The following is a 13255-nucleotide window of genomic DNA, read 5'->3' as shown; positions in this document are numbered from 1 at the left end:
TAGGAGGAAACAAGGAATTGTAACTATTGCCCCTAAAGTTACCTCTAAAATGTGTAAAAAAAAAAAGTCTGTTACATCAACACCATTTTTTATCCATTTTTAACCTGGCTAGATGTATCATTTTCAAACAAAATTTTTTCCCATTGACAAAATTGATTATGAAGTTCTCCAGCAATGAAAGAATCTGGATTTCTTAAATATAGATTATAAATGGATTTTCCTGCATTATCTTCATTAAACATGCATGGGTCAACATGTGATGGAATGTTGTCCCCTCCCAAAGTTGTCCAAATTGGATGTTTTCTTTTACTATTCTCAGCATGCACAGGATTAAAATTACATTCAAGTTCCCATTCTGGAACAACTAGGTTTCCACAAATGTCAGGTCATGCACTTCCTACGAAAGAATATGAATTATAAAGTAATAATTCTACTTTTTCATACAACGTTTATATATGTTTATAAAAACATCCAATAGGATTTGGGAAAGGACAGCATTCCACCAAGACCCACGTGAAAATTTTTCACTAGGGAATCAGTGTCCCTGGATACATGGTGAAAGAACTTGTCCCACATAAAAGAAAAAACAAAATTCTGAGACACTGAATTATTTTCTTTGTTCTTTTGCTAGTTTCATCGTTTGACACTCTCTGATACTGTGACCAGGCATATCACAGAAATAACAATTTCCCCTAGGTTTCCACTGATTGAATCTACCCCTAGGCCTACTGTTGAACATGAAGTAATTTTGGTATGGTACATATTGATACGACTGCTGTGGCAACAAATAGGTATTGTACACATTTGCCAAAGGTGATTGATGAGTGTTTTCATTTTCTGCTTTTTTCTGGTATTTCTAACTTAGATTCAACCTTTTTCTCTTTTGCACATTTGTTTAGAGCCTTAATAACAACATCTGACGACCCTCCAACTACATTCAACACTAACGATGATAAATTTACAGACCCCTGATGTTTGAGAGCTTGTCTAGACAATTCTTCAAAAATACTTGACTCTTCGTGTTGCTTTTTTCTTGCTACATTTGCTAACTCCTCCATTTATAATAAGATCAACGCCTCATTTGCAGATGGCGACTTCTGTAGCATATATGGTAAGAAATTGGTACTGTGTTTTTAGGTGATACTTTTGTACCCTAGGGTACACTTCTATTTATCCTTTACCAATAAGGTTACAATTAGGGTACAGTACAAAACCATTGGAAAATGAAAGTAGAAAATTTCTGAAGGACTGTCAATGTAGCCGGGTTACAATGGGTACAGTGGTTACTTATTAACAAGATTTACAGTATAATAACACCTTTTCTACTTTTATCCTAAAACTATCTGATTTTAGAATTTAAACAGGGTACGGAGGGAACTATATGCCTACAAAATCACAACAATTGACATTTTCATAACTTAGTGTTTGATTCATATTAGCATGATCATGACCTAATGGCTTCAAAGGTCTACATTACAAAAATCAACCACACTCATATAAGTCTTTAAGAGGGTATAAGTCAGCTTCTTACCTTTAGTTATGATTATAATAGTCCTGATTCTTGAAGTTATAATTAGCTACACTGATAATTATATTCCAGACTTGAGCATTGCATGACACACCTGATACTGTATACCTATTGCAAAAGATTTACCTGTACCCCCACTCTGTCTGACAAACACAAACTCTACTAACAGTACGTACCTGATTGTGTGTACTGTACACAAACTGATCAAATATCATTGTGATCATCTAGGATTGGGTGATCATTTACTTCCATTTCAGGCCAGACTATTTTTTTAACTATACAGTGTATTTATCTTATCCAATTCAATTTTGATTAGTAAATTAAAGTTATATAGTAATTTCTAAACAAGTTTAGCTAAACTTTATTTATTAATATATTTGTAAATAGTACTAGTACTTTGAACAGATCATTTAATACCTTTTTTTAACAAAAGTATATACCATGGGTAGCTAAGGTCCCTGCTATCATGGACTGGTAGATTTGAGATTTTTACCAGCACAGAGATTTTTTTTATTTAAGCCCCTCCCATCACCATGAATATAATATATGTCACCTTTCTGATAAAAATCTGCATTGCAAAACTCAGATGCTTCAAAATTTGTATTAAGAATTTTTATCCAATTAATTTATTAAATTATTTCCAAAATTAACATAGTTCAATACTTTATAAATAAAAGACTATGAACAATGAAATTGAATCAAAAACTTTTTCAAAATCGATTAAAACCAACAATCCTGGTATATTTTTAGCTTCTGTGTATGCCATTAAATCATAAATAAATCTGGTGTTTTCACCAAAATATCTTCCTTTTAGGAATTCAGTGTGAGTGTCTGAAATCAAAAGATCCAGAGTATATTTTATTCTGTAATTTAGTAGACTTATATTGGTCTCCAATTTTTCAAAAATTGTTTGGGTTTATTCCCATAGGGTATACATGAAATTATCCCTAGTCTTTGTGAAATAAGAATTTCTTTTTTTTTTGACAATATACAATTTGTAGCTCGCATAATGTATGTAGACTTTAAGATCACTCCAGAAAATTTTTTAAAAAATTCAGTTGTGAATTAAGCTTTACCATAACACTTCCAAGAGATTTATCATTCTTCATATTTTTTTAAAACTTGTAAAACTTCATTTTCTTCAATATCTTTTTCTTAATCAAAGAGGTGATTTTATCTAATTTTTGAATTTCAGTTTAGTTAATAATTTCTTCTAAATCAATATCAATCAGTTTATAATCTGTATTAGAATATAAATCTTGATAAAACTTTTTGATTTGATTCAAAATTTCTGATTGATCATATATAAGGTGACATTTTTTTTATTTCTTAATGGTTTTCGGATCCACCGACCTGATTTTTTTTTAAGTCTCCTGAATTGATTGAGTACTTTGGATTAGAGGAAATTATTTTTCTTTTCTTTTTTTTTTTTAAATTAAACTAAATTCTATATCAGATTCAGCATAGGACATTTATATGTTCTTTCAATGTATCTCTAAAATATGGCAGTATATACATGTACCCTGGTAATACATGCATATAAATCTGTGAAAATTTTGATAATCTAAATTTAAGGCTCAGAAGGTATGTAAACATTGGGTTTGGGAAATGTTTTGCAGTGGAATTATAAAGTTGCAAAATCAAGTATGCTAGGAAAAGCCAGTGAAATTTTTAGGTGGCAGCTAGTTTAAATGCATGTAAACAGAGAAAGAAATAGAGAAATAACAGACTTGTAAAAGTTTTTTTTTTCAATAGATGGCACTGTAGCTCTAGGTTTTCCATCCCAATTTTTCTGATTATATACAGCTGCAGTCTTGCAGCTATATGTAACGAGCAGGTGAACTTAGGTGTTAGTTTTTATATAGGGCATGCATTTTATTCTTCCGCCAATTTACATAGGTATCATAAAAAGAAGAGAATATGATTATTAAGTAGAAAATAGAAGGAAAGAAGAGAAATTTACAAGTATTTTGAATTTAAAAGCATATGCCTCTGGCCTGCCGCCTCCGATTTGTTAATAATTTTTATACAAGTAGTCTTAGATCATGATTACATGTATATCATGTGATCATAATAAATACTGCATAATTTTTGGTAATGAACACACAGAAATTTTGACAATAAATATTAATTTAATTAAAAAGAAAAAATTAAAGTTAACAAATAAGATTACTTTTATAAATAAAGTTCATCTACTTTTTGGGGATTACTTTAGGATATGAGCTAATTTTATATTTACAGCAAATAATGACATATAGAGGCAGTTGTGCAAAAAAGAAAATTAATGAAATATGTTGTGGAGGGGTGGGGGTCAACTGAAATGCTGTTGTATGTGTACTGTATAAATCAGATCTAAGGTAGAATCTGAGGAAGATCAGGTGATAATCCACCTGGTATACACGTACCTATGAAGTCACATGTTTATTGTTCTCCTGGCCAGGTGTCAAACTGTAAAACCGTCCAATTCGCATAGAATATACAAGAAATATACAGTTCTTTTGTCATGTCCAGGAAAGGTGTGAAAAGTAGAAGGGGTCTTTCAATTTGCAATGAGGTAAACTTGTTTGGAGGAGATAGGGTTCACAATTACTTTGAACCAGATTTTGGTCTACATTGCATGTACATATTTTTCACAATCCCCCCCCCCTGGAATAAAGGTTTAAAATAAGAAAATAAAAAAAAAATATATTGATTCATTTGTTAAATTCATAAAGTATGTGACCCCCTTCCTTACTACAGCATGTAAGTAAACACTGGCACTTGATGTTTTAAATCTATTTTTCATAAATAAAAAATCCACTATGTATTATACAAAGTAACTGGAATATTTTTTTATAAAAATTGATAAAGTTTAAAACATCAAGCACCTATGGCATGTAAATTACATTTTATTACAATTAAGTTTTACAAAAAAATATATACATATAAAATGGTGTGGCATTCTTCCTTAATTAAGCCAGAAAATGTTAAAAAAAAATAAAACAAAAACAAGAGCGAGCGATTTTCACAGTGATATGCATATCAGTATTGTACATATATGTCCACCAATAATGACAGTTTACAAACATAAGAATTAAATTTAAGTTATTAATAACACCAAAAAAAAAAGTGAAAAAAATCCCTATTTTTTTTAAGACTATGAAAACTTAATTAAATTTTGGTGGGATTTGATGGGTTTATATTGTTAGAACTTTATACAATATTAGATATAAATTTATATCAGTGACTCCATGTCTCCTTTTTTCTTTGCGACAGGAAACAAGAACTTATAAATATAGCCAAACAAAACATAGAGAGATCGTAAGAGAGGAAAATTATTTTTTTATTAAGATATTCAATCAACCTCAGATAAGATTATGTTTTAGAAAATGTTTTAGCTAGGTTTCAAAATACTGAGAAAGAAATGAATAAAAACTGCTAAAAAACTAGAGGTACTGTGAGCAATGAGCTCACTAAATGATACCCCCCACCTCCCATATGAATAAAATGGCTGTGTCCATGTTTTCCTCTGGAAAATTTAAAATATATGTCAGATCAAAAAGTAAAATAAAAGGTGCACAATGGCAAAATGTAATAAAGATTCTGTGAAAGTTTCACTAAATTTCTTTCAGTGGTATGAGAGGAGTTAAAAAGGATAAGAGATGGGTACCCCAAATTGTAACAGACGGACGGACTGACAGAAATACTGATTACTATATACCCTCCCGCTTTTCAAGAGGGGGGTATAATAAACAAAATCCCTATATTGGATTGCTGCAAACCTAAATTTACAATCCCCACTGTATTTCTACTATAATTGTTCAGGCACTGTGTGCATGCTTTTGAAATCATGATGAAAATGCCATGCAGGGGCCTGTTTCACAAAGCCTACTTAGGACTAAGTTATATCTTAGGAAGGATCTTTTTCCTATGTCATTACTTATCTGTTTCACTAACCTTGTCTTATCTTAAGATATTCCTAAGTTATGTCGTAACTTTAGGAAAGGTAAATCGATGACTTAGGAAGAAACTAAATATTGCGACTGCATATCCAAAATTTCTTATGGAGAGAGAGAATGTGTTTGAGGAGAGAAAATTCTATGAACTACTAGTAAGGATGTGTCAATCAAACCCGCCCAAAAATTTGAAATTTTAATATCTTTTAATTGAAATAAGTAATTAATTTTTGTGTGAAATGCTATTAAAATATATAAGTCATAATATTATAGAGAAAATAATAACTTCATATCTGTGTCTAAGTACCTTTAAAATAGAATTTGAAAAATGATATTTTAGATAAATGGAAATTTAACACTTGTTAGTGTTATTTATATAGATGCGTGGTTTAATCTAATTTCCTCTAGGACGTTATTATTGGGGGGACACAAACAAAACATTATTATTAAGCCCCCCCCCCCCCCCCCCCCTGTGCTCCTCCACGGTCATGAGATTACAACCAGTTATGCTCTCCGCTTAAAACAATATGTATAGCTGTGCATGAGATTTCAATAAATTTCCTTTTTTAACTTCTTCTTTTAGCATTTTCATATCTGTATAGTCGCGAATTTGGGATTTTTTCTGGCATGACATTCTTATTTCATATATGTGAGAAAGCTTTTTACACAGCAGAACAACTAACTAGGAGCAGTCCTTTGCAAAGCATTTTTTTAATTGTTCTCACATATGTGTTCGATACGAAGGAATAATTTTTAAATTTTATTCAATAATTGACAAGTAGAAAAGTACAGTAAAAAAAACAATAACTGGGATCGACACCATATAAAGTGCAAAATAAAGTAAACGTATAAAGGTGGAACAATGTTTAAAAAAATTAGGAATGGCAATTAATCGAATACACAATTGCTAATCGGTTAACTGCAAGATATTACGACCGATTAACTGGTTAACCGTATCAAAATACGCATTTTCTTGATGTACACAGTATGTAGATCTATTGTATACACAAAAGACTGATAAAGTCTACATATATAATACTGTAATTGTACTCGACTTTTTAAAAAGAATAGGAAAAAATTAAGAAAAGCAAAAATCATGTCTGAGAATTAAATCATTCATTTGATATTTTCCCAGTTAATTGTCACCAGTTGTGTTGTCACCATAATTAATACTTAGTATTCATCACTTGATTTACAAAGTTTGTTTAGCAATTTATTCGATAGATGACTGAAAAAAAAACATACTAAATCTCAGTTCTCAACGGTGATTTGATCATCATTAAAGAAATACAGGACAGTCAGGGTAACGACTTGCGGTGTTTTAACAGTAATTATCACTTCAAACACACAATGGCTAATTACCCTATAATATCAATCTGGAGAACAATATTAACATCCAAGTCAGCTTCTGAAAACGCTGAATTATCAACGTTTGTCCAAAGTTTTTTTTTCAAATAAGAATTTCTATCAAAATTTGGTTCAAAATTACATAAATTTTATTTTTTCTGGGTAACCGCGATTACAGATTTTCTAACCGATTGCAATTGTTCCGACCGAGTAATCGGTTAACCGGTTACAAATTGCCATCCCTAAAAAAAATACAAATGTCATGTGCCCGGAAGGGAAGAAGTTTTGAAAGGGTGTGTCTGTGAATGCTTAGTTCTAGCAGCAAACTTCGCAAAGTTAAAACATACTTCTGTTCAAGTCCTTTGAAAGTGGGGATAATCCCCCGATCCCATACCATAACTCTTTTGGTCTAATTTAAGGAGACTTCTTATTTTGGCTGAAAACATCAATTGAAAGGTCAAGATTATCAATTTATACATTATGTGGGTATAAATTTCTGATCAGTTAATTTTCATGGCACTGAAGTAATTTAATTCATATCTCAAGAAGCTTTTAGGTTTTTGCAATGTAATGTTATACAACTCGCTATGGCCCCACCCTAAGGGGTCTAGATTTGAACAATTTAGAATCTACACTACCCCAGGATGCTTCCACATAAGCTTCAGCTTTTCTGACCCATTGGTTCTTGAGAATATGATTTTTTAATGGCTTTCAGCTCAGCTGAGCTAAAATGGCAAAAAAAAACCAGCCTCTTCAAAACTTCCTGTACAAAAGTTTGAGGCGGAATAGGCAGGGCTTGGGCTTGGCTAAGACACAGAAACCGCACAGGATTTTAAAAAGACGCACGGGTTCTGCATGCCCAAGACACGGACACAGCTTCTGTGTCTGAAAGTGAGGAATCCTTACTCACAGAAACCCGTGTGGAGGCACAGAATCTGTGTCCCAGGTAGAGGGTTTTTATCTCTGGCAGGTTTTGCTTAAAACTATTTATTTACATGTATATATCTCACGGCTTTTTACTGAGCCTGCTAAATCATAATTTCCTTTATTTGAATATGAAATTGGAGGGATTCATGGTGATGAGCTAAGAATGTGTCTTTTTTACTCTAGTTAAAGAATATTAAACTAAAAGATGTTTAAATTGGAATTGTATATATGTCAGTCTGGGATAATTTCATCACTTTTGAACTAAATGCAGTAAGTGTAATCTAGAATAAATAAGTAAATTTTTCAATTTTCATGATCTTCCTGTATTGCAATGTTGACAATGAACATGATGAAAGAGTTTAGGTTAATTTGAATGACTTTCACTAATCCTTTATAAATAGTTTATATTTTGTGACATCACTGTTAAGTGAAAGTTTTATTTTAACTAAATTTGTTCTCAGATTGTGCAAACTTAGCTACTAGATTAAATTACAATTGAATATTGCACATTATCATTAAAATCTTAATTTAAAACTAAGCATGGATTGTAACTGATAAAGTTAATCTTTAACAGAAAGTAAATGGACATATTCATGTAAGATTTTTAACTTTCAAAATTCTAAAACTAAGCATTAATGTAAAGCAATGGGAGGTTAGTTTGGTTTCAGTCACCATTTTGGCATCCACAGTTACATCTGGGGATTTTCTAAAGGCCATGACCTAGATCTAAACAAATTCACAGATCCTGCGACGCCGTATATGGTATTCGGCACGGCTTTTTTGACATGGGTTTCCAAAATCTTATTTACATTTCCCTGCCGATGGCCATAGACGTAGTGGTAATTGGAGGTAATCTGTAGTGTGAGCTATGCCCCAAGATATGGGTCCACATCGGCCTAGTAGACCTTAAAGTATCAGTCACATTATCAGTCAGGGGCATAACTTAAACAAGTTATTTTCAATCAAAGTACTCAGAGGTACAGAGAACCGGGCTCATTTACAGAGTTGAATGGATTTCTTACATGAATCACGTTTATATTCTGATGAAAAAATTATTTTAAAACTATCAATATAAATTAAGATAATTTTTAAGACACTGACAGTGAGTTTTTCAATCCTAATACCTCGGTCCGATTTTGTCGGAATCAGAATTAATCTGGTACCTCAGCTGAATGTAAACAAACAGGCCTGTCTGGTTCCCTCTCCTGCTTTACCTCATATGTGTAGAGAACTACGGTAACACTGATTATCAAAAATCCTTACGCTAATGAACTATGTCCTTTGACTTATGAAGTTTTTAAAGTCATTACTACTAACGTTTATTTTATATAGATAGAACTTCGTTTTTTTTTTTTTTTTTTGCTTTATTTAGCGCTTGTATTATCTCAAAAGCGGTTGAGAGTAAGAACTATATTTTTGCACGTAACTTTAAAATGGCGACTATGGGGTCAACATCCTGCCTTGAACAGGATCCCATAAGCCGGCAATTGCTCTTTGAGCAATAAGCCCGGCTAAAAATAACTCAAATGAGTTATATTTTTGTCTCAATGAGTTACTTCTCTTTGCTATGACCTACTTCTTCCCAGCCTTAGTAACTCAAACACGTTATTTTTCCAAAAAAGCTTCAATAAAATAATAACTTGTTTAAGTTATTTTCTGTCATTCCTCCCTAACTTCAAACCCCGTGCACCAAAGGATTTTGCTCGTGCAACAAGACAAAAACAGATGTTTGACTAAATTTAAAACTTGCTCAATGCAGGAAAATTTCAGCCTTCTAAACCCTTGTATCTGTTTCTTATAGAGTTGTAACCTGCTGTATCCATGTGTACCCTTTGTACCCACTGTACCCTGAGCATCGGCTCCATTATTTTTAATTTTAACTTAGAAAATTTCAGCCTTCTTAACCCTTGTATCCATTTCTTATAGTGTTGTAACCTGCTGTACCCATGTGTACCCTTTGTACCCACTGTACCCTGAGCATCGGCTCCATTATTTTTTATTTTAACTTAGAAAATTTCAGCCTTCTAAATCCTTGTATCCATTTCTTATAGTGTTGTAACCTGCTGTACCCATGTGTACCCTCTGTACCCTGAGCATCGGTTACATTATTTTTAATTTTAACTTAGAGAATTTCTGAATCAGCCTTCTTAACCCTTGTATCCATTTCTATAATAGTGTTGTAACCTGCTGTACCCATGTGTACCCTTTGTACCCACTGTACCCTGAGCATTGGCTCCATTATTTTTAATTTTAACTTAGAAAATTTCAGCCTTCTAAACCCTTGTATCCATTTCTTATAGTGTTGTAACCTGCTGTACACATGTGTACCCTTTGTACCCACTGTACCCTGAGCAACGGCTCCATTATTTTTAATTTTAACTTAGAAAATTTCAGCCTTCTAAACCCTTGTATCCATGCATTTCTTATAGTGTTGTAACCTGCTGTACCCATGTGTACCCTCTGTACCCACTGTACCCTGAGCATCGGCTACATTACTTTTAATTTTAACTTAGAAAATTTCTGAATCAGCCTTCTAAACCCTTGTATCCATTTCTTATAGTGTTGTAACCTGCTTTACCCATGTGTACCCTTTGTACCCACTGTACCCTGAGCATCGGCTCCATTATTTTTAATTTTAACTTAGAAAATTTCAGCCTTCTTAACCCTTGTATCCATTTCTTATAGTTTTGTAACCTGCTGTACCCATGTGTACCCTTTGTTCCCACTGTACCCTGAGCATCGGCTACATTATTTTTAACTTTAACTTAGAAAATTTCAGCCTTCTAAATCCTCGTATCAGTCTATTTCTTATAGTGTTATAACCTGCTGTACCCATGTATACCCTTTGTACCCAATGTACCCTGAACATCCCCTTCATTATTTTTAATTTTAACTTAGAAAATTTCAGCCTTCTAAACCCTTGTATCCATTTCTTATAGTGTTGTAACCTGCTGTACCCATGTGTACCCTTTGTACCCACTGTTCCCTGAGCATCGGCTACATTACTTTTAATTTTAACTTAGAGAATTTCTGAATCAGCCTTCTAAACCCTTGTATCCATTTCTTATAGTGTTGTAACCTGCTGTACCCATGTGTACCCTTTGTACCCACTGTACCCTGAGCATCGGCTACATTACTTTTAATTTTAACTTAGAGAATTTCTGAATCAGCCTTCTAAACCCTTGTATCCATTTCTTATAGTGTTGTAACCTGCTTTACCCATGTGTACCCTTTGTACCCACTGTACTCTGAGCATCGGCTCCATTATTTTTAATTTTAACTTAGAAAATTTCAGCCTTCTTAACCCTTGTATCCATTTCTTATAGTTTAGTAACCTGCTGTACCCTTTGTACCCACTGTACTCTGAGCATCGGCTCCATTATTTTTGATTTTAACTTAGAAAATTTCAGCCTTCTAAACCCTTGTATCCATTTCTTATAGTGTTGTAACCTGCTGTACCCTTTGTACCCACTGTACTCTGAGCATCGGCTCCATTATTTTTAATTTTAACTTAAAAAATTTCAGCCTTCTTAACCCTTGTATCCATTTCTTATAGTGTTGTAACCTGCTGTACCCATGTGTACCCTTTGTACCCACTGTACCCTGAGCATCGGCTACATTATTTTTAATTTTAACTTAGAGAATTTTTTGAATCAGCCTTCTAAACCCTTGTATCCATTTCTTATAGTGTTGTAACCTGCTGTACCCATGTGTACCCTTTGTACCCACTGTACCCTGAGCATCGGCTACATTACTTTTAATTTTAACTTAGAGAATTTCTGAATCAGCCTTCTAAACCCTTGTATCCATTTCTTATAGTGTTGTAACCTGCTGTACCCATGTGTACCCTTTGTACCCACTGTACCCTGAGCATCCGCTTCATTATTTTTAATTTTAACTTAGAAAATTTCAGCCTTCTAAACCCTTGTATCCATTTCTTATAGTGTTGTAACCTGCTGTACCCATGTGTACCCTTTGTACCCACTGTACCCTGAGCATCGGCTACATTTTTTTTAAATTTTACTTGTATAGATGTTACAGTCTTCCTTCCACTGGGAAGCATCTACTTTCGTTTTCAGTAGGAATAAATAGTGTACCCTTTTTGTAACCTTTTCTCCATACATTTAATAAGGGTGTACCCTAGGGTACAAAAGTATCACCTAAAAACGCAGTACCAATTTCTTGCCATATCTATTCTGTAGCGCAAGTCCTCGTACCTTCTCTTTGAGGCTTTCCACACTTTCTGTAGCCTTTTCTAATACCACGATCCTTGAAAGAATCTCATCTGCTGTCTTTTCTTTGCTTGCTTTCTTTCGAGCTTCCTCCTGATTAGTTTGTTTAGAGGCCGTCTTGTTATCACCGTCATTTTCAACTCTATCCGATTGCTAAAAATAATCACCGGAAATACCAACTTAAACATAATAACAAAGCCGTATTATTTCCGAAATAATGATATAAATATAGAACCCATTAGGTACACTTCATTTCTCCGGAATACAAATTACTAGTTATCAACAGTCGACCCCCTAGTGTGAAAATTGCTTACCGTCGTCTCATTTAGTGGCTCCCCTGGTTGCCCAACTTCATTTGCATAAACAATTGCATGGTGAAGTAAACAGATCAAATTCTTCTTGGTCACCACTTTTCCAGCCATCTCTAAACAATCAGCGGCGCTCTCCCCTGTCATCTGACTGAATTGAATAATTATAGCTCGTCAGTGTCCAAGTCTTCTGACCTCACTTGTGTGGCCATCCTGGCTGCGGAACCTGATACTTCATTAATCCTGGTTCTCTTTATCACTAGGAGGATACTCTTCCCCTTCAAAGAATGTTTCCTTTTCAGTGTCGTAACTGCGGGTGGCATCTATAATAATATGAATACAACTTTTACAAATTCTCGTTTGAACTTCAAATATTTTTATACATGTACATCACCCTAGGAACAAACCCACCTCACAGTACACACTTTATCTTTACCATTACATAATAGTCCGTTTTCCAATACCCAACTCCGGCGTTGGTTTTCTCTATTACATTATCCACGATCACGTGACACCAGACATTCCTACTTTGTTTACAAATGGCGAGTAGTTACTTTGCTTCGCCGAAGGTACATGATTTGCAGAAATATTTATCATAGCGTGTTATCACTGCAACGAATTTACGAAGAAATAACTTGTTGAACTATGTGAAGCTTTCAAATCACTCAATTTACCGATTGACGCTGATTTTACATGTTATATCTGTAGGAAAAGTTGGTAAAACTACCGATGTCAGATCCATTGGTTGACCTGTTGACAGCAACTTCACGTACGATTTCACAGAGATATACCAACCAGTTTCACTTTATTTGACATTTTTAATTATCTTTTACATAAAACATCAAATAATGATAAAAAAGATACGGGATTACAAATCATGCGAAGATTTAGATTACAGGTTATTTAAAGACGAACACTGTGTCAAGAGTATGACTTTCAATAAATGAGCTGCTCTTCCTTAAATCAATCATATTGAAA

The 13255-nt window shown here is 33.5% G+C and overlaps 1 pseudogene; it reads right to left on the bottom strand.

The window, feature by feature from the left end:
• Positions 1-607: 607 nt before the first annotated feature.
• LOC134265893 (uncharacterized) lies at positions 608-12600 on the bottom strand (annotated as a pseudogene).
• Positions 12601-13255: the final 655 nt, after the last annotated feature.

The sequence above is a fragment of the Saccostrea cucullata genome, unplaced genomic scaffold, assembly GCF_032062105.1.
Source record: "Saccostrea cucullata isolate Sc308-1 unplaced genomic scaffold, CSIRO_AGI_Scuc_v1 ctg1033, whole genome shotgun sequence".
Taxonomy (NCBI): Eukaryota; Metazoa; Mollusca; class Bivalvia; order Ostreida; family Ostreidae; genus Saccostrea; species Saccostrea cuccullata.
This window is presented reverse-complemented; position numbering and strand designations above follow the sequence as displayed.